This window comes from Pezoporus occidentalis, unplaced genomic scaffold (assembly GCF_034315485.1).
Source record: "Pezoporus occidentalis ecotype Australia unplaced genomic scaffold, CSIRO_AGI_Poc_V1 ctg186, whole genome shotgun sequence".
Classification (NCBI taxonomy): domain Eukaryota; kingdom Metazoa; phylum Chordata; class Aves; order Psittaciformes; family Psittacidae; genus Pezoporus; species Pezoporus occidentalis.
Window position 1 is genome coordinate 854,874 of NW_026913704.1, and position 27,385 is coordinate 882,258.

Sequence of the window (27,385 nt, forward strand, 5' to 3'; positions counted from 1 at the left end):
ACTAAAAGGAACTCAGCGGTCACAATCCCCTAGTCTCACATGCATTATAGGATTCCATGACAGTTACATCAGCATGATATTATTTACAATACTTCTGCCTTTACTTGAATTCTTTTTTAAACTGATGAAATTCCTTTCTTGTTAAAAACAGGGGAAGGAAAAATACCACATTCAGGAGATTTTTTGCAAAATACATGTATAGATACTTACTAGATATTGATTAATTGACTGAAAGAATGAGGTGCATGTATGTAAGGCACATGAAAGTATTTAGTGACATTAAGTAAAGACAAAAATAGTGATTCTGTACACGCAAGAAATTTTAACCTTCTACTACATTATATATCGACAATGGCCAGTGCCTGAAAAGACATACTTGAGAAGCCCAAATTCTTTTCCCATTACTTTTTTTTTTTTTTAAAAAAAAAAAAAAGGAAAGATCATAATGGAATAACTGTTTTATCATTTGAAACTACACTTTCACCCAGAGACTCCACAGATGGAGCCATGATTGGAGTCAGACTTCTAATAGAAACCCCACCCAAAAGACTGAAAGCAGAAACTCCTCTTTTCAGTAATTGTGAGGTTCAGGACAGGAGTACCACCCCCACGCATATTTCCAGATCTTAAAAGCATCAAAATAAGCTTATGTGTCAGCTTCCAAACCTTGCAACACAAAAACTTTAAAGTAAACTTCTTGTCTTTCATTGAATTGAATCAAACGAAATTTGAAGAGCCACAGCTTATTTAAATTATGCTTCTGCCACACAAATTTTTTTACTATATTTTTAAGTCCATTAATGCCATAAAAGACCACAGTATACACTAAAATACAGAAAAAAAAAAAAAAAGCATTTAAAATAAAAATGCAGGTGCGAAAAAAAAAAAAAGAACAATAATTTTGCAGTAAAACAACCCTGAAAGTCTGCACACAGAGAAGGTGAATGGAAAAGCAAGCAAAACTTTCTCAGTACATCTATTTCCATTCAAGTCTGAGATTTTTTTTTTATAGGATCAGTATTACCTTATATATTGCTTTTTCCTCACATAGGAAACTAGCCTGGGGCTGATATGGACATTATTTATGCATGAGGTTGAAGAGTTAAGGAACCAGCCCCACCATGAAGGCTCCAGGATAGGCCGTCCCAATCCTGGCTACTAGAACAGGCCGGCAGGAATGCCTCCTGGGGCCCCCAAAAGTTCAGCCACGGCTCAGAGCCCTCAGCCTTACATCAGGGTCTCTGTGCTGTGCAAAATCAACTTGAGAAGTTACACTTGCTTAGCAACCAGGAGAGAAAAAAAACACCATCATCCTTTTATACGCGTTTTTTTTTTTTTTTTTTTTTTGAGGTAATAGTATTATAAACAAGCAAATGGATTATTTAAGAAACAAATAAAACAACCCTTATTACAGTGACCGCTCCACAGCTACAGAGTGCAAAGAGTCCACATTAGTTTTCTGCTTCTTGCCTTACTTTGATTAAAAGCTTCAACCACTAAATCTGATGTTGAAAATCAGAGGAAACCAAAACTGCTTACTTAAGCCAATTAAGCCAACCTAATTTTCACTAGCTGAGGATGTAGCCTCAATTTTTATTCCTTTAAATTATCACTGAAATAACTCATTTATATCCACATATTTATAACCACTTTCTCTGTATTCCGTGACCTCAGGGTGTTTTATGAAATCCATTTTTTATATTAATCTTGTACCACCACTGATGCTGAAAAGTATGATCAGTTTCCCTGTCTGCTTAAAAGCCCATTTAGATTGGTAGTCATCCTAACAGAAAAATCATTTATCTGATAAGACTATTAATTTATTTTCATCTTGTTCTACCTGTGAAAGACAAAGTGTGAATCATATGTACAGTGATAATTATTCAGCACCATCACAGCTAGCATTTTGCTACCTTAACCACACCCCTTACGAGGGAGAGTTACTTCCCAGCACACTTTTATACAATAAAATAAGATTATGCTACTGAAATAAGTTTCTGTAAAACAGAAAACACTTCATTATTTCAGTGATCTGAAGAACATGGCAGTTTATGAATACTACAGCTTGCTGTGGCTTCCTCTATCACTTCTTCAAAATTACAATTACTGCCCATCAAAATAGAAGTCTGCAGGATCCTAGGATCTCTACAATGTCTTAATGTGAAGTGCTTGATGTAGCACTTCACAGTGCTATGTGTTGAATGTTTTCTGAGTCAGATGTTTGTGTCATTTTGCCTTTTAATTACGCAACATTTCCCTTTCCTGGGTAGGTTGTAGGGGCTAGTGGCTTTATCTGACACTATCACAAGGCCACATAAGGATTCTGAAACTGAAGCAGGATGATCTCTACACAAAACCTTACACCTTAACAACTGGATTTCTCCAGTTCAGGGGCACACAGCAGCCTTGAGAAGAATAGAATACAGCTGGGAAGCTGAGGTTACTTTGAGGTTTCACAGACTACCTACCTTCCTTGATTTCCAAGTACAAGAATGCAGCAGGTTGACTTTTCTTCCTGTCACCAGCCTGTTCCACTATTTCACCTCTTCAATCTTAAAAACACAGCATGGCCCCAATGCTTCCAACAATATCTCTGGTGTCCCCAACACAGAGTCAATCATCTTTCAGTACACGATGCACTCTGGCACAAGCCCCAAGAGTCACAAGACCAGGACACTGCAAAGGGAGGAGGTGAGGGCTTCTTTCAAAGGCAGGGAGAACTGAAGAGACCACATGCAGAGAGTCACACTGTAGCTGAAAAAAGAAACACCTGAAAGCTCTATAAATTACTAAATGGAGAAACCTAGGACAAGGAACTGAAATAGTGCTTAAACAAAAGGTTACACTCAGGAAGAATTTTGTGCTGGTTTTCAGATACAAGGTATCTGTTCCATGGGGCCAACAATATATCCAGGGTAAACTATTAGATGGGGCAAATTACACCTTTTATCTCTGAATTTTTCACTTTCTTTTCTTCTTAGTTCTGTTCTTTCTGTTGTGGCTTATTAGCCTTCAACTACTATGGATTTTCAGGTAATATTGTCCAATCTCTCAGTTTCACAACATTTGGTATTTCATAACTCTGAGCAAAATTTGAAATGCTAAAATCTGGTGATTTTTGCAAAGGTCAACTTTAAATTTACAAGAAAAAGGAAAAATCCTCATAACTATGGAGAAAAGCTGAAAACACACCCCCTAAAAAGCTCAAAACTCCCAAACAGGAAGTTTCTTAAACATCCTATAAGTTATGAGCTCAATTTTGAGGTCCTTATTAATTTTTGCATGTTTTCCAGAGGCTACACTTTCCCTGTATAGTTTTCTGCCTCATTTCTAGCTCATCCAGCTGGATTCCAAAAAAAGCAGATTAGAAGCAGGAAAAACACAAGTTGTTTGCAGTGTCTTTCCTGTCATACTCTCTTCTTTATTATTCAGGTTCAACTGCTTCAAATGTAAGCTCATGCAATATTTAGAATCATAGAATCATAGAATAGTTAGGGTTGGAAAGGACCTTAAGATCATCTAGTTCCAACCCCCATGCCATGGGCAGGGACACCTTATGCTAAATCATATCACCCAAGGCCTCGTCCAACCTCGCCTTGAACACTGCCAGGGATGGAGCATTCACAACCTCCCTGGGCAACCTATTCCAGTGCCTCACCACCCTAACAGGAAAGAATTTCCTCTTATATCCAATCTAAACTTCCCCTGTTTAAGTTTTAACCCGTTACCCCTTGTCCTATCACTACAGTCCCTAATGAAGAGTCCCTCCCCAGCATCCCTATAGGCCCCCTTCAGATACTGGAAGGCTGCTATGAGGTCTCCACGCAGCCTTCTCTTCTCCAGGCAGAACAGCCCCAACTTTCTCAGCCTGTCTTCATACGGGAGGTGCTCCAGTCCCCTGATCATCCTCGTGGCCCTTCTCTGGACTTGTTCCAACAGTTCCATGTCCTTTTTATGCTGAGGACGCTGTACACTTTCCCTAGTACCATGAAAAATTGCTGGGGGTGGGGGGGGGAGCGGACAACGACATGATAGACACAGGACTTTGCAATTGTAATAAATGTTAAGTTTGCGTGATGGGAGCACATCCTTGCAGGGATGTTCATTTCACTGGAGAGTACAGGATAACTCCTGCCTGGGACTGCAGCATCTGCTGGACTTCCTCCGTCAGCTTTCAATTTATGACCTTTACAGACCAGAGATTCCCAAGTGTTACAGTAACTTTCAGCTACTAGAACTACGAAACTGGTTTTGCATTTCCCTATGTACAATAATAAAACAATGCTACTGCTTCTTAAATCCACTGGAATTCTCTCTTTAAATGAGAAACATTTAATTCTTCTCCAAATTATACTTTATATGCAGATGAATTTTCACAGAAGAGCTCATTAATGAGGATGCTCTTTTATAAGCAGTTACTGTCAATTGCAAAGTTGTTGAAATTACAGTTGACAACTTTGCATTTTTAGTCCTAACATTTTATATTGGCTGTATGCTGTTTTGGCAGTCATAAACCATGTGTTCAATCTTCATCATCTCTTTGTAATCACTGACTATTAAAGACATGATAGTTGTATTCAAAGCAAGTCTACTCATATGTGCACCGAGTGCATACTTCTGCAAAATCTCACCTTTGATACATATGGGGAGAGGGGTGTTGGTCCACCTTCAGGTAGAATAACTACTGCTTCCAGAAGAGGAATGCTCAGTTTTGCAGAAACATCATCACCTCTGTGATGATCTGGAGGGTCAGCCCTGTAATGTCATCCTTCACTGCAGTACATCACAGCACTAATGTGTTCCACATAATTGCTGAGTCTTCAGGCTAAAAACCAGTTATTGCTTTTCTTTCAGCTCATTCCCTTCTTATGCCTGGATCCACTTTTGTGCAGAACAAAACCATTTGTGTTTGGAGCTCATTCCCCTTTGTTTTATTACCTACCTTGATAGCACCTGGGTCATTCTTGGTGCCATACAAACAAGAGATAATAATGCATTGCATTCATTTTCTTTGGTGGAGGCAAAGATTCAGAATGATTCATACCCCTTATCCCAGATGCAATGATGTGTCCCTGAACAGATGAAATCATGCGGTTTTGGCTAGGCAAATTCTTTCAGAGAAAGCCAATTAGTTTAGGATATATTTGTGGGAAGAATGCTTTTAATCACAGCTTTTAGAAGGCTAAACTATGGTGTTAAATAATGGAGAGAGAGACAAAGCAATATTGATTGTGTGGGCTGATGTAAACAAAATTAATGCATTTGAGAATCTGAAGGTCATTTTACATTGTTACATATTATACTCATATATTCATGTTGTCTTGCATGTTCAAAATTTCCTTTTCCTTTATCTATCAGTAGCTATTCTTCCTTCAGTCAGTGGGATGATATATGGTAAAATGTGACTTAGATTACCTACACTATGGATGGAATTTATATATATTTTTCTTTTGTAATCTGATCAAGTCTTGATATGATACATGGGTTTTCAGTAACAGTAAAACAGGATGAGTAAAATAACACAAGAAACCAGACCAAAACACGGTGAAAATCAGCAGCAACTCTGATTCAGTGGAGTTCAGTGATGCTGCCATAGAACTGTAATAAGATCAGAACAGGAGCAGAGACATGTGTGATCTAAACAATACTTTTGAAAATAGGTGCACTTTACTGACCAGTCTTAATAAACTTTGTCACAAATAGCTACAACCTTAGCTGAAATTTTCTCCAAATCCTAACTGAGCTTAGTAAAAAAATTAGAGTTGCTATTCTATAGTGGATACTGAAGTGTGGGTCTGTAATCAACCAATGCGTGAAGATACCAGATCTGTGTCATTTTACCTTTTGCAAAACATTTAATTTAGGTGCGACCAATCTGATATTTATTACAAAAATAATAAAAGAGCTGAAAAGAACTTTAAGATGTCATCCCATTTATACCCTGAAACTTGATACAAGGTCAAGTACAACTATGCTGTGCATGCAAGATATTTGTCTAACCCATAATTAAAATTCTGCAGTAAAGGGCATTTCACAGCCTCCACACATAGCCTTCTTTGCTTCTTAAATATCCATATAATTAACATATTTCTACTTAATCTAAATCAGCTTTTCTTAAAATTAAGGTAATTACTCCCTTTTTCATAGCCTTTTAATTCTTATAAACTATTAAAACTTCTCCCTCCAGCCACTTTTCTGAGCTAAACAAATACATCTTAGCTCTTAGTTTTTAAACATTTTATAAACCTTACATATATTGTGGGGTGTTACATATATATTTAGTTTCAACCCTGAAATTGTAACAGTGCAATAAAGTGTTTTGCAGTTGCTGAAACAAAAAAATTTACAATATTGCATTAAATTTTGTATTACCAAGTATGTTCCTGTGTAAACCTGCAAATAGGTGTCATTTCCTCAGTCAGCATTTTCCACTGGAAAACAATGCACCTGAATAAAATCAAATCCACAGGACTTGCTCTGTATTGGCAACATTTAGAAGGCCCAAGTGTATTCTCATATATATATTGTTTACTAAAACTAGGTCTTATTCGTTGCAAACATTAAAAGCTTGGCCTTGCTTCAGGCAATAATCTGTTCAGATTCATGTGTCATCGAAACTGTTTGTTGTAACAGTCCTATGTCCTGGTTCCACTAGTGATAAATCAGATAGATCTTTCTGAAATTACCTTTTTTTTCCTAACCAGACTCATAAAAGACAGTACTGCTTAATAAAAAGAAAAAAACTAAAAAAAATTGTAGGAAAGCCCTAAGATTCAAATTATGTCATCTCTTTCACCAAAAATCAAGGGTTTTGACTGAAAGAAGGAAAAACAAAAAAACCACCCTGCCCCTGAAGAGTTATTTTACAAACCTGGACTGTAACAGAATTTTACCAAGACAAAAGCCATTACAACTCCAAATTTCTGGTTTGTTCTGCCATAAATGATGCATTTATATAGCAACCCTCTTTCTTTACAGGTTCAAAGAGGAAAACAAAGGAACTGGACAATTTTAGATATATTGGCTTAATGTCGATGTACAGAAGAAAAATCTGGAACTTTTATTGAAAAGTATTCATAAGTATTTTCACAGTAACAAGGAGATTAACAGCAGCCAGTGTGTTTGTCAAGAACAAATGTCAAATCAGTCCAATTTCCTTTCAAGACAGACTGCATGAACAGGAAAGGAGTAGATATCATATACCTTGGTTTTAGTAAAACTTTTGACACAGATTTGCATGGCACCCTCATAGGGAAGCTTTAGAAGTATAATGCAAGTGAAATTGCTACTAGATGAATGCAAAAATAGGTAGATAACTGACACAGAGTTGAGAAGGACTGCAGATAACACCGACAAACAGGATTACAGTTTGAAATAATCTTTACAGAGGAAATAATCTTAAAAAGACAACAAAAATCCAAAGTGACAAATGCAAGTTGCTGCATGTGGGCAAGAAAAATGAGTTGCAAAAATCAAAGCACCTGCCCAGGGAACCATATCACAGAGAAGGGTCTAGGAGTTGCTGCACATTCATATACCAAAGTGGAGTCAGCAACACCACAAATGTTGTTTCAGGGTGTATCGAGATAAACTAAGCCTGCAAAACACACAACCTGGAATTCCTCCCATCTAACTTGACATAACAGCTGGCTGTCTACATTATTTACACAGTTCTTATCATTTTGAAGACTCTGAAGAGATCATGTAAAAACAATGATGAGCCCTTAATTTTTTTACTTGCAGCTGGGAGTTCCAATGAGCTGATCCTCTCCTCAAAGTGAAGGGAGAGAAGCAGTCCTGTAGTCACTTAGAAATATATCACTTGTATAAGTTACTGAAACCCCTTCAATATTTATTCATGCACCCTCATTGTTATCATCATTACAAGTCCAGAGTAATAAAAAATTGACAGAGCTAATAAAATAAAATTACTATGTGTTGCTTGTCTAAGTTGGTCATAAAATCTGACCAAAAGGATTAGGCCCCAGATATGGAGTAATTAAGTAAAAAATTGATGTCCTGTTTGCCATTAGAATTAAGTGAGCAAGGTATAAAGGAACGCTACTGTCAAGTGAGGGGAAAAAAAAAAACAACAAAACCACAAATGTTAAAATTTAAGCTTTTCTTGCAAAGATTATGTAGCTCCTTTGACTTATTGTGTAAAGTGAACTGCTCTCAGTGAATAAGCACTGAAAAATTTGGGGTAGGTCAGACTCTTACCTCTTTTGGTTTTTTTAACTCTCACGATATTTCAGTCGTCTCCCTTTTAAATCTAATCTTTTCAAGTGGGTCAGATAAAGCCCATCTGTTGCACTCAAGTTCTTGTGGGCTTATCCAACCTGACCCTAAAAATCAAGTCTGAGTCACTGCCTATGCAATCCTTTTAAATCTGTGTTACAGGGCCAGCTTCATTTAAGATGGTACAGAAAGCTTGAAACTGGGGCTCTGAACTCTGCAGGTTTTGTTTCCATTCTTACCTTTACCAGGGAGGCTTCTTCTGGGGCAGAAAGCAGTATCCCTTCTTTGGTGTGCTCAGGAGGAAATGCATGTGTGTCTGATGATATCTGCCTGCAGCCATGAAAATCTGCTGACAAGCTGTACTCTGTGTCTGCTGCAAGAGAAGAGGTCTGACTCAGCTTCCCTGTTTATTCTCTTCTAGGTATCTGATTTATTGTTGCATGACTTGAACTTGGCGATCCACTAAGGCAGAGAAGAGGAACAGTTTCAGAGGTGAGGCTCAAATATACGTCCTTAAAGAAAAAAAAGTAAAAATAACATCTGAAGAATGTGATTCAGTAAAACAACCTTTCATTTTATACCGGCTGAGCTGGAGGGACCAGAGTGTCACTCTGTGCCAACAAACAAATGAACACCCTTGCCCCAGGCACCATGGGCTGTTAAGACACCTGAATAGTGTGAGTTTGCCACTGTCCAGTCATCTTAACACACCTTTGCAGCCTACTTGTTTTTTTTAATACATTGCAAAGGATCAGTTGGCTCCTTGCTGAATACTCCCAAGAGAAAAAAAATGTTAATATACTTTTTTTTTTCCTTAGACATCCAGATTTTCTCTGATATGCAGATGAAATTGGCTCATACCATATAGCATGGCTATCACCTTTTTTCACACTCAGTCATGTCTTACTCTTTAAGCAAACTCCATTGAACTCATGTTATCAGCACCCTTTAACACTGGTAAAGCAGCAGAACTTAGTACCTTCAAAAAAATAATAGACCAAAAAACAGTCCCATCATTAACAGTGGTAAAGTACTACCCCATTCAAAGCTACTCTATTCCGTGGAAGTCACATAAATTATCAGGTCACATAATATAGCTAAATAATTATCTAAGAGTGAATTGGTCTAAAATACAAATGCTATTCAGCACCTCCACAGTTATTTTCAGCCACTGAAAGACCTGACTGTCAATGACAATTGTCATACCCTACTTTATTTAATAAAGACTTTGGACAGTAATAGAAAAAAGAGATTCTGCATTATTTTTCCGGAGAGCTCTGGAGTTTTAATGGTTGCTGATGTTACACTTTTAATTGAATAGAACTTGGTGATAAAAATGATGAAATATTTTGTAAACTGTGTTGACATTTCGTAGTTGGTGGGGAGGATACTTCAATAAAACAGGATTTGAGCACTGGAAATCAATAAAGAATGTGAGCAGAATGAAAATTCCACATTGCAGAGAAGTACCTCTGATTTCTATTGAAACTGGAAGAGGGATCATTATTCTGAGCATGATACTGTTATACTGCAACTTCATCCACCACAGTCTCCTCAAGGTGGCCTTTGATTTGCTTTAAGTTCAGCAGGTAAAAGATTACCCTGCAAGGACCAAATGAATGTCATAAAAGACCTCACAAATGCAGAGTGGAAACATTTTGTAAGTAAGAACAGGATACTGAAAGAAAGTAAAAGAACTTTCAAAATAAAGTTCCAGTATTTAACACAAAACCACAGAATACATTTCTCAAAGCAATAAAGACTTTTATGCAGTGACAATTTTGCTGTCTCAACAGGGCAGCTGGATGTAGTCACAATACCAAGGCAAAATACCACCTCAAGCCTTCTGCACCCTGGAAGAATAAAGAGCCGTCGTATCTGGGACAAGATCATATAACTTGGTTACAATGGAGAATGCATGACACTTTCATAGCTCCTGACGTACTTCCTGATACCCAACCTGCATGAAGCATTGAAAGCAAGAAATTCTGCTCCCTTTGCTGGAGGCAGAAATACCACTGGTGCAACAGCTGTTATTACTGGAATAAAGCTAGAAGAGCACAAAAAAAAAAAAAAAAGAAAGATAAAAAGATAAAAATATTCACATCAAATAAAAATGAGGCAGAAAAAAAAAAGGCCTCCTGCTACTTTATGAGGCCCCAGGCTGTCAAAGTGGATAGGTCTCCATGCCACAAGAAAATGTTTAGGCAGCAGGAGCCAGCTTGCAAATATTAACCATTACCAGAAATAATAGTTTCCTGTTAAAACTGTCAGGAAGGATCAATTTAATTCTTTCAGTATTTCACATGGAGCAAAGTGAAATACTAAAGCAAAAGAATCAGAAAAACTTTTGTCTTTTTCTGTAAACAATTTTTTTGCAAAAATTTTGGCTTTTTCTGTATAATAGGTTATACACATTGTTTTGCTGTGCTCTAATGTTCTGCTCCTGCTTCTTTAAAAAGTATATTTTAGTGAACTAATAATTATAATAGAAATATCTCTCCTGATGAACTATGCAAGAAGGTACAATTTTCCTTGGTACTTTAATATTTCTGATATGATATATGTGACCTTATAAATGCATCTTTGACTTTTTGCACTCCTTTCAAAGCTGGGCTATGTCTGAGGTGTCATACCTGGTTCCAGGGAGCTAAACGTCTAATAACACAACAAAGTTTCAGCTACTTAGAATAAATAAATTCTCCAAATCCATCAGATATAGAGTTTTTAAGTATGGTTAAACTAAAATAAGGACCCAAAGACTGGTGAAACCTTCCTTTATTTCAAGCATGCAAGAACTTGAATGTCAACCATAATATTTCATTCTTTTACCTAAAGGAAAGACTTCTCAGTGATATTCAATTGCCATGAAATCCACTGGAATGATAAAAGACCAAACACTGTTATTAAGCAGTCAAATGTGAAAAAAAATTAGAGGAAAACATACAATAAAATAGCAAAAACCCTGCTGTAAAGTATCCATTTTTTCCAAAAGCTTTCGAAGACTCTTCATTTTTAAATGGCTTCCACCAGTGAAATACAACTTTTGGCCTTTATGTATAATGCTCCCTATGTTTCAAGGTACAAACACCAAGTAGCATTAAAAGCATTAACAACATCAAGCTCATTTTCAGCAAAGCACACAAGCAAGCTTAAGCACAGATACTACATTATACAAGTTAAGCATGTGTTGGCAGGTTTTCCTAAGCAAAACCTGTGTGCATACTACGATTCACATGCTTAAAGCTTTGATTCAACCCACATAATACCAATTTAATCTGTATCTAATCGAAGCAGATCAACACCAAATCAAGGATACCTCTGACTATGTGGGACAGAAGTTATTTCCTGAGACTTTCCATTCCCAGACTGACATTACAGGGATAACCATGAGGACATGAGGGAAAAAAATCTCTTCTTATTATGTGAGATGGCCTAATAAGAAAATGGAGGAGAGGAGACTAAGAAATGTGGGAATTCAGCCTACAGTTTTTAAACAAGCAATTTGAAATGTACTTTAATTCTTCATATACTCTCTCTCTGAGTCCACTTCCCACTTTTCAGCATCACAGTCCTTTGTTATTCACATCCACTTTCCTCCACATGCATTAATACCTGCACAAAGAGGACTGGCCTTTCCTTCACCAAGTTATATCTTGCCACCTACCCTCTGGGCTTGTCTAGAACTGTCTCACTGTCGTGGTTTAAACCCAGTCAGGTAATTCGTTCGCTCACTTCCCCCCCTTTTCTTGCCCTCCCCCTGCTCTCGGAGGGACGGAGAGGAGAATCAAAAAGAATGCAACTCCCACGGGTTGAGATAAGAACAGTTTAGTAACTAAGGTATAACACAAATCACTACTGCTACCACCAATGATAATAATGATAAAGGAAATAACAAGGGAAGAGAATACATCATCTCACCACCAGCCAACCGATAACTCGCCCCCCCCAGCCCGACCAAGCTCTGACCGATACCTCCTCCAACCCTGCAGTCTCCCAGCCCTTCCGGCTAACTCCCAGTTACATCCTGGGCATGACGTGCTGTGGTATGGAATACCTCTTTGGTCAGCTTGGGTCAGGTGTCCTGTCTCTGCTTCCTCCTGGCTCCCCCTCCTCCCTGGCAGAGCATGAGGCTCACAAAGTCCTTGGCCAAACCAAAACATTCTTGTTATCAGCTCTGTTCCCGAGCTGAAAGTCAAAACACAGCACTGCACCAGCTACCAAGAAGGAGAAACATGACTGCTACTGCTGAACCCAGGACATTATCCACCCCTTATTCCATACCATTCACGTCATGCTCAGATCCCACATTTTCAATATACTCTTATCTTAGTGCATAGACCAGTCCCTATAAAACTGCTGAGTCCATCTGGTCCATGATGTCAGGCTCCATCTCTTGTAATAGTCTTCCAGAGCAGGAGAGACTGTGTGCAGTGTTCACACTCGTGAATAACCTGGGCAATAGTGTCCATTGCTAAGTCCACCCCTCGATCATGAGTCCATCTCTGTGTTGCATCTCTGCTCTGATGGCCTGAAGTGCCATGGGCCCACCAGGCTTAAAATAATTCACTGTCCCCTTCAGCAGTTTCTGCAGCTTGTTGCTGGGGACTCCATACAGCTGCCTTCCATCTCCGATGCTTCCAAAGCACTGGAGGGGCCCAGTGGACTAGATACTTGCCCATACTGTCCCACACACCCTGCCACTCATGACTGTCCAGCTTTGGGGAAAATCTCTTGGTCACCCTATATCGTCGTCTAACCCCAGACAAGACCCAAACCTGACTCTGCTTAACTTTTGAGATCAGACAAAATGGTTGTGGGTAGAACACAGCCTGTGTGTGCGCCAACATGCTGATCCCCATCACAATCAGCAGGCAGGTCCCAAGGATACCCAAAGGCCATTCAAAACCTTCAGAACTCTCAGTTGATGCTGCTGTACTTGTCACTGGGGCTGGTGTAGCCGCTGTGCTTGCCGGCTCTCCCACCACCAGCTTCTCTTTTCCTGAGTCCAGCGCTTCCTCCTCTGCCTTGCTGGGAAATGCTGCGTGGTCTCCTGCATCCTCCTGGGGCTCGGCGGGCGGCTTCCGGGGAATGCTCTCGGCCGTCGCGGGGCTGGGCTCCTCCGCGGGGCTCGGCTCGGCCGCGGGGCTCGGCTCGGCCGCGGGGCTCGGCTCCTCCGCCGCCTTCTCCCGCTGCTCGGCAGCCCCTTCCTTCTGCTCCTCGACCGCCCCGACCTCCTCCACCCGCAGCCGTCCCCTCGCGGCCTCCGGCCCCGCTCCCGCCGCCGCTTGGTCCCCGGGGCCGCTCTCCCGGGCCGGGTTCGGCTGCCGCCGGCTCCCGGGGCCGCTCCCCCTCGGCTCCCCGCGGCCTCACGAAGATGGAGAGTAGGGTGAGGGCCAGGACGGTGAAGAGCAGCCGGACGGCCAGGTACAAGTCCACGGCCACGTCCGTCCCACCCTGCTGCTGGAGCCCGCCCGTATTACAAGCCATTGCCATAAAGCACAGTGAGACAAGAACCTTAGCCCAAGCCCCATACTTGATAAACACTATCACAGCAAATACCGGCTCTACGTAAGTTACAACATTCTGAAGCTGTGAGATCAAGAGGAACAACTCTGAGAGCCAATAAATCAGCATTGTGACGAGTGACTATTAATCCAGTCAGATCTGTCGTTATCTCAACCCTTCGTGCCCCACGTTGGGCGCCAAAAAGAACTGTCGTGGTTTAAACCCAGTCAGGTAATTCGTTCGCTCACTTCCCCTCCTTTTCTTGCCCTCCCCCTGCTCTCGGAGGGACGGAGAGGAGAATCAAAAAGAATGCAACTCCCACGGGTTGAGATAAGAACAGTTTAGTAACTAAGGTATAACACAAATCACTACTGCTACCACCAATGATAATAATGATAAAGGAAATAACAAGGGAAGAGAATACATCATCTCACCACCAGCCAACCGATAACTCGCCCCCCCCAGCCCGACCAAGCTCCGACCGATACCTCCTCCAACCCCGCAGTCTCCCAGCCCTTCCGGCTAACTCCCAGTTACATCCTGGGCATGACGTGCTGTGGTATGGAATACCTCTTTGGTCAGTTTGGGTCAGGTGTCCTGTCTCTGCTTCCTCCTGGCTCCCCCTCCTCCCTGGCAGAGCATGAGGCTCACAAAGTCCTTGGACAAACCAAAACATCATTGTTATCAGCTCTGTTCCCGAGCTGAAAGTCAAAACACTGCACTGCACCAGCTACCAAGAAGGAGAAACATGACTGCTACTGCTGAACCCAGGACACTCACCTCACCTGTGGACCTCTAATGACTATCCCCAAATTCCACTAAACCCTTAAGAGTTTACTAACTCCCTGGGAGGTTTAATGCCTCTTTGTGCAGAGGAAATACTCAAAACTGTCTATCATATGAATTGTTTTTCATGTAAAATTTAAAGTGGCAATCATACTTAGTCACCTGTAGAACGTGTATATGTAATCAGTCCTATTAGATATCAGCCATGCCAGTGACCTTGTAGTGATAATCATCTCAAGAAAATGAGCTTCTCCATCCTAGGGTCACATACCAAATAGCAGTTAAATGGTGTTCATTGAAAATAGAATAGTAGATAATACGCTTCTTATGACTAACTAGGATTTTAAAATGTAGAAAGGGTTATACATTTTTCATTTCACTGGAATCCAGCTAGTACTGAAAGTACAGTGTTTAAGCCTTCCTTGTTGAAACTGCACTGTCTTTAAAACAGTCTCACATGAGAGCTGCTGAAAACAACCCACTGAAGCATGAGCCATGCCCCAGCACCACATGCTCTTCTCCATTTCTATTATATTTCCAGCTTACATCAATGAGGAAATTGTAAGTTTGATACCAGGCATTTATAAAATATACACCACTTGGTAACACTTGACTGAGTCAAGTTCTTTTGCGAGTAATTTCTGTGCAAGTCCATGTAGACTTCACTGACTGAAGCAGTTATTCTGGATTTCTAGCAATTCAGCTGAAAGCTAAATTTGACCAAATTCTCAGCAGGGCTTTTAGCAGAATTGGACCCTTTATGCTAGATGTAGGATCAAGAACAAATGTGTTAGAATATAACCCTGTAGCTTGAAAAGCTCTCTCTCTTTCCTATTAAAATTAAGCAAATATTACAGGTTTTGCTGTATCCACTATAAATCATGGGTACTTCAGGTCTTTTAACAACAATTAGATAGATTAAAATCTGCTAAGAGTTTATCAGCTACCATTCTTACCGTATCTTTGTTCTCAAAGGATCTGTCAAATGATTCTTAGAGAATATTTTCTGAAGCCAAATTTACCTCAGGGATTATAGTTTTCTGTCAACACATTATATAATTTGTTTTCAGAACTGTCCTATTCAAGGGCAGAACCAGAGCATATGCTGTAGCATACCTCCCCCATGTACTGCTTCTACTGCTCCTTCCAGTTGGTAGATTTCACAGAGATTAATTTAGCAAGTGTATAGTAAAAATCTGGATAAAATAAGATTTTACTGGATGTGGATCAAATTACTATACATAGCACTGCTTTGTCCCTATTCAGTAACTAACATGCACTTGACAATCTGATATTTATTCCTGTCTAGAATTTATGAAGGCCAAACCTTTAAAAACTTTTGGATGTGAAGTACCTGACATCTGTCCGATTTCTGCCTCCAGTACCTGGAAAGAGCACCTTTTTTAACATTAATAATATCATTCTGGTGGGGTTTCTTTGACCAAAAAATAGCCAAAACAAAATAAAAACAGAAAAAAAAAGAAAAAAGGCAAAAGAAACAAACAAACCAACCCATCACCAAACAAATAAAAATTAAAAGAAAACCCATGCCTTAAAAAAAAAAAAATGGTTTTCCTTACATTCTATCCAATCAAAAAAAATACACAAATTTTACATTAAAAACAGACACTTCTTGAAATTCAGATATCTAGACATGAAAACATGAAATTTTTCTGCTTTGTCCATTTTTTTTTAAACCTGTCTTCAGGCAAAATTCTCTAAAGATCACCTCCATCCCAGATCTTAGTCTATTCACATTTTCTTTATGATGTCAGCTACCTGTCTAATAGCTCTAACCAACAAATTAAAAGCTGAAACACAGTCATAATACGTTTTTTTTCACTCCAGCCTCTCTGGATTCTCTCCGCTCTCCATTGATTCTTTCAGAATTTCATGTCTGTTTGTTTCCAAATTTCTGTGGTGGTTCTAGAAACCTTTTTTATTCATCAGCCTTTATTCCTGCTGGTTTGATCAGAAGTGCTAGCTACTGTCTTGATATGGACAGTCCAAATCTATGGATGTAGGGGATCTGTAGTGCAAAAGGCAAGCTGAAATCTTAATCACCAAAAGTTATAGCTGTAACATGAAGCTCCTGTAGGAAATTCACACTGAGCAGGTACAACAATAATACACCATGCTGAAATGCATAAATATTGGGAAAATGACAACAAAATCTATAGAAATTAAGTTCCCATACTCTAACAAGTTATGAAGTTTAGTTAATTGATGCATGGCAGAGATTTCTTTGCTCTCCTAAACCTCTGTTTTGTAATGCCACAACTGCATATCCCTATTAAGACAATATAAAAAATACTTCAGCAAGTTTAATAAAGTTCTTTTGAGATCAAATAGCCTTTAGTTGAGAGCCATCCTATCTCTGGAGTCACAGTATTTTCCAAACATTTGCCTTCATGTCATTTTTTTAGTCTAAGCTCCATTTCTTCATCTTTTTGCAGAGACTTTTCCATATTAAGCATTCCACTAGGCATCCCAGGTCACCAGAGTCCCTCAGTCCCTTCACATGGGAAGGGACTGACATGGGCCCCCACTGTATGTGGGTAGCAAAGGCTTACCAAGGACCTTTGTACTCCTCCCTCCTTGAAAGCTTGCCCATTGCCTCCACTCTTACACACTTCTTTGTGCAAAATTAAAATCATTACAATCAGACACATTGCATAATTAAGCTATGAACCATAGAAACCACTTATGGCATTTCTAGTAATACTTAGGGTCTCTAAAATGATCATTACTGAAGTCTTTATCTGCCTATGCCATTTGTTATAAGCTTCTTATTTTGAGAGCTTATTATTAAGATGATATCACCAGTTTCTTACTGTTACCTATGCAACAAATGTATTACCTCTTACTAACTTTCTACAGCTACCTTCAGAGCCAACGTTTCTGTCAGGAAAGACACTGACAGCAGCAGCAGCTTCTTGGTTTGGGGGAATAAAATAAAAAAATAAAAATATAGTTCAGTATTTCTTCAAAATGAAGTCATTTCATGTCCTGTTCATTCTGGCTCCTCACCGAGGAAGCCTTGGGAAAGTATTTCTAAACCTTACTCATATATGGAAACTTTGGTATCTGTTTTGGGGATTTTTGCTTTGGAGAGAGGTTTGTAGAGGTGGTGGTGGTTCTAGTGGTGTTTTTTGGAAAGGTTTATGTTTGGTGGGTACCTCGTAGGTTAATTCTCTTCAACACTGCATTTAACACTTAAATGTTTCATTTGACTGTAGCAATAACAAAACATGGCCAGTCGCAGCTGAGTGAATTCACCTTGAATTTTCCCTTAAGTGCCTGTCATAAATATTAGTTTGTAATACAGCAGTGAGCATGAGGACCGCTTTCTATTCCTGAACTGAAATTTGTTTTGAGTGTGCCTTAGTCCTACTATAAGAACTTGTTTGTAAATCACAAAGCATTTTTAATTATTGGGATTTTATTGGGGTTTTTCTCTGTGGCAGTCCTTCCTTGGAGATAATAGGATGCTCAAAAAAATATTTAATTCTCTGCTACTCAATAGGTGCAGCAGAGGGAACTTCTCTCTCAGGTTTGCTTTAGCTTTTCATTTTGAACCACACAGTGTGAAGCAGACTTAATTACCAGCTTACATGCCCTCTTCTTGGATTTCTTTTACAGAAGGAGAAAGGTTGGAGGACAGTTGTCCTTGCAATCCCATGAGAAATAAAAACAAAGCAATCTTTTTGTTCACTTTTTGGAAACCAAAGATTGGTCACTCTTAACTTCTTAGTTTCCCTTTTCCCCCCTTCCTAAAATATGAATTTTATTTGGCCTAATATGAAAAAAAAACCACACCTTCAAACACGCCATGTATTTTATTTACTACTCTGGTCACAATAGTTACACTTTAAATTTTAGTGAAAAAAAACAAACACACACCCCACCAAACTAGATTATACCTTCCTTCTTTTGTTAACTGGGCAAGTTGAAATACTTTACTTTCCACCAAGCTGTCATCTCCTTTCTATGTATATCTAGGATTATTTTTTTTAATCATAAATTATATTCATAAAGATCATTACCACACTCTCCTTCAGGCCTTTAATCCACTAAAGCTCCCTGTTGTTTCAGCACACCTATAGCTTGATTCCCCCGTTTATCCACCCACGGTACCATTTCTTACTAATTCTTTACTGCCAGACCCATCTGGTATGTCTGTCCTGGTTAGGTGCTGTTAATGAAACCTGAATATGAATGGGTGTAAGGCACTATTTTCTTCTCTGAGATCCCTTTACCTGTAACTGATCAGAGTGAGTTAATGAATAGGGATTTGTATTATCACAAAATTTATGCATCAAAAGGGAAATAACAGAATACAATAAAAACATAGCATCTATTTCATATCAAATTCTAACATAAAAACATTTTGCACTCATTGTTACTCTGCATTTTTCAATTCTTTTTCTGTGACCACTAATAACGGTTAGAGTTCCAGCCATACTGCTAGTTTGCCTTAGTATTGCATTACTACTATCTTTCTATTTCTAGGATAATTTTTAGTGCTTGACATGGGGGTTTTGTTTGGTTTTGGGATTTATATACCACAACAAAATCCTTTACAGAGCCATCCTTTTTTAGTCTTTCATCTTCTAATTTAGAGAGACAGTTGCTCTAGGTCTTATTTTTAGTTTGCAGTGGAAAGGACTCAATTTCTTGCCTTTTAAATGTAATCATTAAATACACTACAATACAAACGTTCCATCATTCAAAACTTCTGAAAAAAATCAAAATCAAACACATTATTACCAGTTTTCTCAGATCTCTTACTCTGCTTATTTTTGCATATTTTAATCTGCAGAGTCGTGTATTGACTATTGCCATCCCCATCAATCTAAGAATTCACAGGGCCCCCGAGAGTGTTATTTATTCCACACAAGTTTGTTTCCAGGTTTATTGAGCATTATTATCAATAGTACTAGGAGACTCAAGATAGTTCCATGAAAGTGGCAATAACATAGTACCCCAAAGACAGGGTTAGCTACATAAATATTCTGAGGCTGACTTGTATGCATTTCAGTCTGAAGAATTTATCATTTTCAAATTTCTTCTGCCAGCATGAATTTTCAATGGTGGGATTATGGTAGGACCATTGAAAAAAAGATAAAGTGGTGGATCATTTACTTTTGAAAGAAACCAAAATATCCAAAAGTCAACGTAAAACAAATGTGATAATTAGTAGTGTCAAAGCATCATATGGATGAAAAATGAGGAAAAAGTAGTAGGACTATATCTTTGATGGGATATGGGCTCCACAATAAAAGGGTACAAAAATATTAGATTCTGTCCAAAGAAGAGCAACAAAAATTATGAGGACATGACTTAGGAAGAGTGGCTCAGTCTACTAGTTTTTTCCAGCTTAAGAGGAGACTGAGGAGTGACCTCACTGCTGTATCTGACTTCCTTATGTGGGAGAAGAGAGAGATGCTGATCTCTCTGACATTCACTGATAGGACACAAGGTAATAGATTAAAGCTATGTCAAGTTGTATTGGGTTTGTCTGGCAGGATTTTGCGGGGGGGGGGGGGGGGGTGCTTGCTACAGGGATGACTTCAGTGAGAACCTGCTAGAAGCTTCCCTTGTGTCCCATAAAGCCAATGTCATCTGGCTTCAAGTTGGACCTGCTGCTGGCAAAGCTGAGTCCATCACTGACAGTGGTAGCACCTCTGGAATAGCATATTCAAGAAGGAAAAAACCTGCACAATAGAAACTGCAGCTATTAGTGATGAGCTACTTAATAGAAGCCCCCAGTTTAGGGATTCTCTGGAATTATGTGATTGTGCCAGAAATTCTATCAGTCTGGCAAAAAAACCTAATTAGTAGAGTAGTAATGCAGTAGCTCATAGTGCTATAGTTTGATTTGGCCAACTACATAGTTTATGAAGAATTGAAAATGGATCTGGGTAAGAGTAAGCAGCAACTTTTTGTTATTACATTAGTTTTCAAAAGGATAGGTGTGAAAAATATATATCTTGTGATACGTATCCTTGAGTTGCAATATCATACAGAAAAATCTGTATTTTAATGCTATAACTTGAAATATTTTATGAGCAACTATTTTTAAATATAAACATTTCTGATTTTTCAGACCCTTATCATGTCACAAATGTACACCTATACTGGTAGAACTTCTACTTTGACTAAAAAATTCTGATTATTAATAGCATGGTCTACATCTATGTTCACCAAGCTTTTACATTCATTGCTTTAGAGAGAATTTTAAATAGAGATTATGTGGTCTCTGCCTTGTAATAGTTTCTGCATAATGCCCTTGTACTGCAGGGAATTTCATTAGCATGTGCCCTGATCTTTTCCTCTAAACTCTCATTGCTTTAGACAAGCATGGATTTAATTGAGAGAAAACCAAGCTGTGAGTGTGGCTCAGGTGTGAAGGCTGCTTCCCTCAGCAAATTAAATTCAGTGTAATGATTGAGCTTTCTTTTTCTTACTATCCACTTATGAGATTAATGCTGCATATTATTATGTTGTGCTGTCTTACTATGATGTTGTTTTTCCCCTCATTTAGTGGGAGATTGATGCACATATAAAATTGGCTGTACTGTGTGTATTGAGTGTAATATGAGGATAGATCACAAGGTTATTTTAAGTCACCAATTTTTGTATGGCTCCTACTTTAAACCCGAAAATTCAACAAATGGTAGCGCCTGCTGACACCGTGTTGTATTTTGCTGAGCCCTATAGCTCTTGCACCAGAGGTTTCTGCTGAAAGGCCCTTCTCTTGTCATCCATACTTGTGGTGAGCTCTCAAAGTACCATGAACTCCTACATCATATCCAGCAACTAACACCTGCTTGTCATCAGTACCCACCCAAATACTCATGGGTAATAGCCTCAATCAAACCTTGATTTATGGAAGCTCCAAACCCAGAATAAACTATACAGGTATGAACCAGCTGTCCACTTTTGAGGAAGTGAGAGAGGATGCAGCACATGAGAGATACTACACTGGTAGAGTGGATACGAGAAGTCTGAAAAACAGGGCAGTGATTTCTGTGTGAAAGTGTTTCAGAAGCACAAATCTGAACTGCCAGACCTGATCTACCCAAAGATTAGTCAGTACATGTGAATGAAAGAGCTATGCATCCCTAATATAACATATAATTAATATATTCCATGCATGCACACATGTACGGACACAAGCACACCAAATGAATTAATCTAGAAGATGGAGCACTATTTCTCACTTCCAGCTATATGGAGTGAAGAAATATGATCTCTCTGTTGGGGATTTAAGCAGTAGCTATACCTGCATTCAAATCCTGTTTAGCACAATTGCCATCATGTTTATGGGCACATAAATATCTTTTCATAATACTTTTTCATCAGAGGTCAATCAAAAGCCAGTAGCAAATCACCAAAAAATAAATTAATTTATATAAGTGATTTGCTATATTACATTCAAGAAATCATTCTAAAGAGTTTCCTATACAGCATGCAAAGTCTCAATTCCAACGCATTTAGTGAGTGACAGGAATTTAAGGAACTGTAGTAAATCTACTAGCCTTTTTATCTCCAAGAATTCAACCTAAACACATTATTTCTCTTACATTGTATGATCTTTGGTCCATATCATTAAGCATTTTACAGTCAAACAGATAGAGCCAGCTATTGATAAGATTAATAGGAATGAAATAAATTTATAATCCTATAAATTGCACCCTAGTATAGACATTTATACTTAAATGGTAAGAAAAATGAAGTTCATTAGCTACCCTATCCCCATCGACTCATAGCGTTTAGACAATATGACATTTTTGCCACCCACTGAGTTAGAAGCTTACAATCTAAGAGACACAGTGTTAACTGCTGGCTGGAAAGAGAGATTCCTATTTTGTCCTGTGTCCCCAATTAGCATCAACCATTAATAAACTGCCAGGAGTGTTAAAAATACTACCACATGTTTCTCACCTTCTGTAATACTGTAAAAAGAGGTGGAACTAAAAAGCACCAAGTGAGAATGGAACTGGCAACTTGGAAAAGCCCTAGGCTGATTTGTTCCAACACAAGCCCTTGTAAAACCATTTGTGCGTTATTATTCTCTGAGCTTCAGCTGCTCAAAAAATAACTTTGAGCAAAGATGTGCTATTACAGATGGAAGCTGAGATGTACCCTACAAGTCTTCAAGTTTTTTGTTTTGTAGGGTCAATTTAAACCAAAACTTCAAATTTAAAAGGTTACATATTTCCACTCCAAAAACCTGTATTCAAATAGAAGTCTTCCAAAGGAAACAGAAGCTAAGAATGAAGTGAATGACTCTAGAATACCAAATAAAATACTGAATCTTCTCTCTTGAACCCCACACTAAGAAGTAAATATAAACTATCTGTTATTAAGTGCCTGATATAACAAATCTGATCATAAACAGTTACAAACTTGAATGCATTGCTTCACTGCCCCTCTCTTCCAAACTTCTTCAATGCTTCTCTCCATTTCACTATTTCCATGCATATTCTGGTTGCTATTTTGTAACTCAGTCCTTCAGAAAAACTAAGTATTTATCACATGATTTAGAAGTCTTTCAGTGTTTCGTCTTGTTTTCCTTTTTTTCCGAATAAGGCTTTTGTACAAATAAATGACATGTTCCTAAAATGCTTGGCAAGAGCTCTGACTGACCTCAGTGAATAAAACCCTCCATGAATAAAACTGTTTAAAAAAGAAATTAAAATAAAAAAAGGCAAAATAAACCCAGACACCCTAATTGAGACTGCAATGGCTATGGGGCAGCAGCAGCCATATTAACCTGATATTTCTTCATGAAAACTGACTTTTATTACTCAGATAACACAAGTGACATAGCCTTCAGAAGGAAAGAGACAAATTTACCTTAGCTGAAAATCTAGCTTTATACTTCAGGAAGATTTGCTATGAGCTGCTTTATAAGACAACAGTATTACTGCACATTACAAGTGTTCCTCCTCTCAGATTATTCCCCTAAATCATGCCCAAGAGTGGCTGTAGTCCTGCTAACAAGAACAGCATAGAAGTTGGCTGGAGTGACCTTAACCATGCACTTCTGTCATTCAGAATTCTCCAGTTTCATTGACATTCAGCCTTGATAATGAGCTTTGGCAGTGTTTTAAACTTTGTGAGAATATCACAGTTTATATACATAAATACACAAAATCACACACTGTATGTACACAATATGTATACAATATTCTTTTAATGCTCTTCATCCTTAAATTACTCGAGTTTTATCAAGCTTCTTCGCACTTTAACAAGGTAATCTGTCTGGGAATAATAGAAATTGCAAAGCAAGAGAACAGATACTTCCTGTTCAGGATTTCTTGAAAAGCCCCAAATGACTGAACTGAAGGACAAAAGAAGAAACTAAAGACAAGGAAAGCAAGAAGCCTGTTGAATCAATAATAGACTGTTTCACTCTGAAGTACCCTGAAGAGATTGCTCCTAGGTCATGAGCCTGGGTAGGTTTCAAACACCCTCCTTTTCAGAGGATTTAGCCTTTTGGCTTTCCCTGTTCTGCGTAAAAGTCATCTAGCTGCCAAGACTATAAGATGGTATCTCAATCAATATCTTCTTTAAATATTTCTGGCAGGCACTTTGCTCTGGTTGACAACAATCTATTTTTTTATTTTTTGTGCTGATTTCAGCCAGACTTTCCTTGCTATTGAATGTTTCATGGGGAAAAAATACTTATGAAAGGTTAGTATTCTGGTATGAGGCTTATTTTTAAAAGCTTCCCCAAAACATTTTCATAACATCTAAAAATGTGATAAGAACCTTTTCTTCCAGTACTATCAGGAAGAATTAATAGCTTCATAAATTCAAGTTTTATTTATATATAAAATGTAGTAAACTGTTATGCAATGAGTCAGAATAGCATCTTTTTGAGAAACAGAATTATTTGTTATTAACAGCCCAGAACAGATAGAAGTCCTTGTTCAGGCAGTCAAAAGTTAAGATTTATGCTGGTCTTAAATAGCTAAGGATCCAACCTGTTCTTGTAACAGGCAAAGGAAGGTACCTAACAACTCCACATGCCGTTAAGGTTAATTCTTCATCTGGAAGAGGTGGGTGATACACAAAGTTCATTATACATGGGTTAATAATTGGATGGGCAAGGCCAGTGGTCTTTCACTAATTCTAGAAACATATCCACAACCAACATGCTATAGATGTTTTATTCTGTTAAAATATTTTTCTTAATACACTGCTTAATTTTATCTCCAAGTAGATCTAGAGTGTTAGGTCATAAATTAGCAAAAAATTTAAATAATATTTAAATATTTAGTTATTTAAATAGTTATGTCAGTCCTAAGATATTCAGTGAGAATGTTTAAACATGGTTAAAACTAAACATGCACACTCCTGTACCAGAATATCTTCCTGCATTTGTTCTTCAGTGTTCTTTACAGATTGAGTCACTGTTTTGCAATATTTCCAATTGTATAGCTGTTATCAATGCAGACTAGTTTAATTGGCACATTCTATGGTAATAGCTGATGTGGGATGCATAAATGTTTACTTCTTTATATATATTCAATTTAATCTCCCCTTTTTTGTCAATATTACATCTGTACACCTTTCTCATGGCAGAGAATTGCTGAGCTGCAGGAAAATAATAGGAACAAATAATGACTATAGAAAAACTGAAGGTAAGTGGCTAAACTGGGGCTCCTGCGAGCATTTGAAGTTTTAATATAGCTAGTAGTACTTCAAAAATATTTGTCAGTATTTGAAGCTTAGTGTGCTGCCATCATATGCTGTCCAAGGAAAGCAAGCTGCTCTGGGGAGTCTCGGACCAGCCATTTATTTTAGGCCACAGTTAACATTCCCAAAAAACATGCTTTCTGCAGAATTATAGCCTCAGTTCAAACCTTCAATCACAAAAGTATTTGAGTACAAGTCACATTTACATCTTTAAGAAGGAATTAAAGCAGGACAGTTTCAGACAATGCCACTAAACATTAATCCACACAGCACCTACATTTTGCTGGCTTACTGCGTTTCATTACCACTGAGAACTGAATATGCACTACTGCACCTTTCTGCAGGAGCTGTAGGAACAACCCAGACTTCCAGGCAGGTGGAATTTCTCCTCCTTTATTATAAGCCTGTCTTTACCATTTGGTGGAACTGTTCCTCCCAAGCCACTGCTTATGGTTTGAATTCATATGTATATACAACCTCAGGGATGATGGCTGAAAATAAGTTGATCCACAAGTGGTTTAGATATCGTGCCAGTGGCTCCAGAATCATTTAATTCAAGTTAGTGAAAGGACAACTTCCCTATGCTAACAGAAAAATCTAAGTTACTTGGAATACAGGATTAGATTTACTGCCCAGTCAATCCTTCTTAAGTCCAGAATCACAGTTACCCTGCAGCCTCTCCATCACAGCCAAGAACCCAGTATCTCCACTGGGAAAGGACAGTGCTGGTACAAAAGCACATGGTTCCTGTTTGACCAAGGGAGACATGATTCAGCATCTGCCCCTGGGCTGAAGAAACTCAGCAGAGTGCTGCAGCAGAGCCTTGAACAGCCTTGTAAAGCCACCCACCCATCAGAACAGCTCCTCTGCAATGCAGCTGCTCTCCAAGGGTGCAAACTGGTGCCAAATTGCCCAAGGCCAGATTAATAGCTAAGATTCAGTTTGCATTTGATTTATTTTGTTTGCCATTACACTCTTGCTGCTCTCTTTTCCAGACAGCAGCCTATGATTTTAATAGAAGATGCTTTGTTAAATGCTGTTTTAACACTATGAATTCACCCATAGGATCTATTTCACCTGTTAAGTAGTGCTATAAACCTTCCAAATCTATATTTGATTATTTACAAAAAAATTAATAAAGATAATGTTTTCTTTACTTAATAGATGACAGGTGAACTATTCCCAGATTCCCAAAATAACTATAGGGAAATAGTGAATATGTATTTATAAACATGTCTGGGAAAGAAGTTATATCCATGCAGTCAAATGTCTCCAGCATGGAAGTGCCTAAATGAAAGATAGAAGTTAAATAATGCTTCATGATGCTGGAGCACTTAAGGAACCAATTTGAGAGAGAGCATTTCAAAAGCCACTCAGTACTCATCAGCATGCTACACAGAACCACTCACACAGATGTGACAAGGGTTCATACCTATAAAAAAATCTATGTTGCACAGTCAATCAGTTGTGGACGTACACCCTGTTTATTATTTGGAGTACATTATTAGAGTACATCTGCAGTTCTCGTCTAGTTTACTGGAGGACATGTCTTCTACATAAAAGCACTTTGTGTGCCTGCTGACCTTGAGTATCTGAGAAATACCAAGCACTGGTGCAGGTGTTGGTAGAACTCCTTATTCCTCAAACCTTCTCCCCAGGAAGAAAATAACTGCAGATAGCCTTTGTTGCCAAGAGTAAAGCAAAATCAGGACATGCTTGGCTCAAGCTGAAATTGTTAATTCAAAATTTAATTTGTTGCAAGATTTTCATGTGTAAAAAATAGCCATAGCTGTTAATATAACTAAATATTATAATAATGCTGTAAGTGAAACAAAACATGCTCTAAAATTCATAGTAGATGTTTTTCCAAGCTAATTGTAACCATTTAGAAAAAGATTGGAATGCTATGGAATGCAAGAACGGAAAAAAAGAAGTTTCCATGGTGGTATCCTTCAAAAAACTCTGCAGAATTACTGCACAAATAAAGTATTATAGTAACGCTCTGAAGGCAGATGTAAAAATCATATGTAAAGGCAGCAGCCTTGAAAACTTCGTGTCTTTGAAATCAACCACCGTAACAAGCAAGGCAGAGCCTGGGATTAGATCCTCTCATTTCCAAGGCTAATCATGAATGAAATCA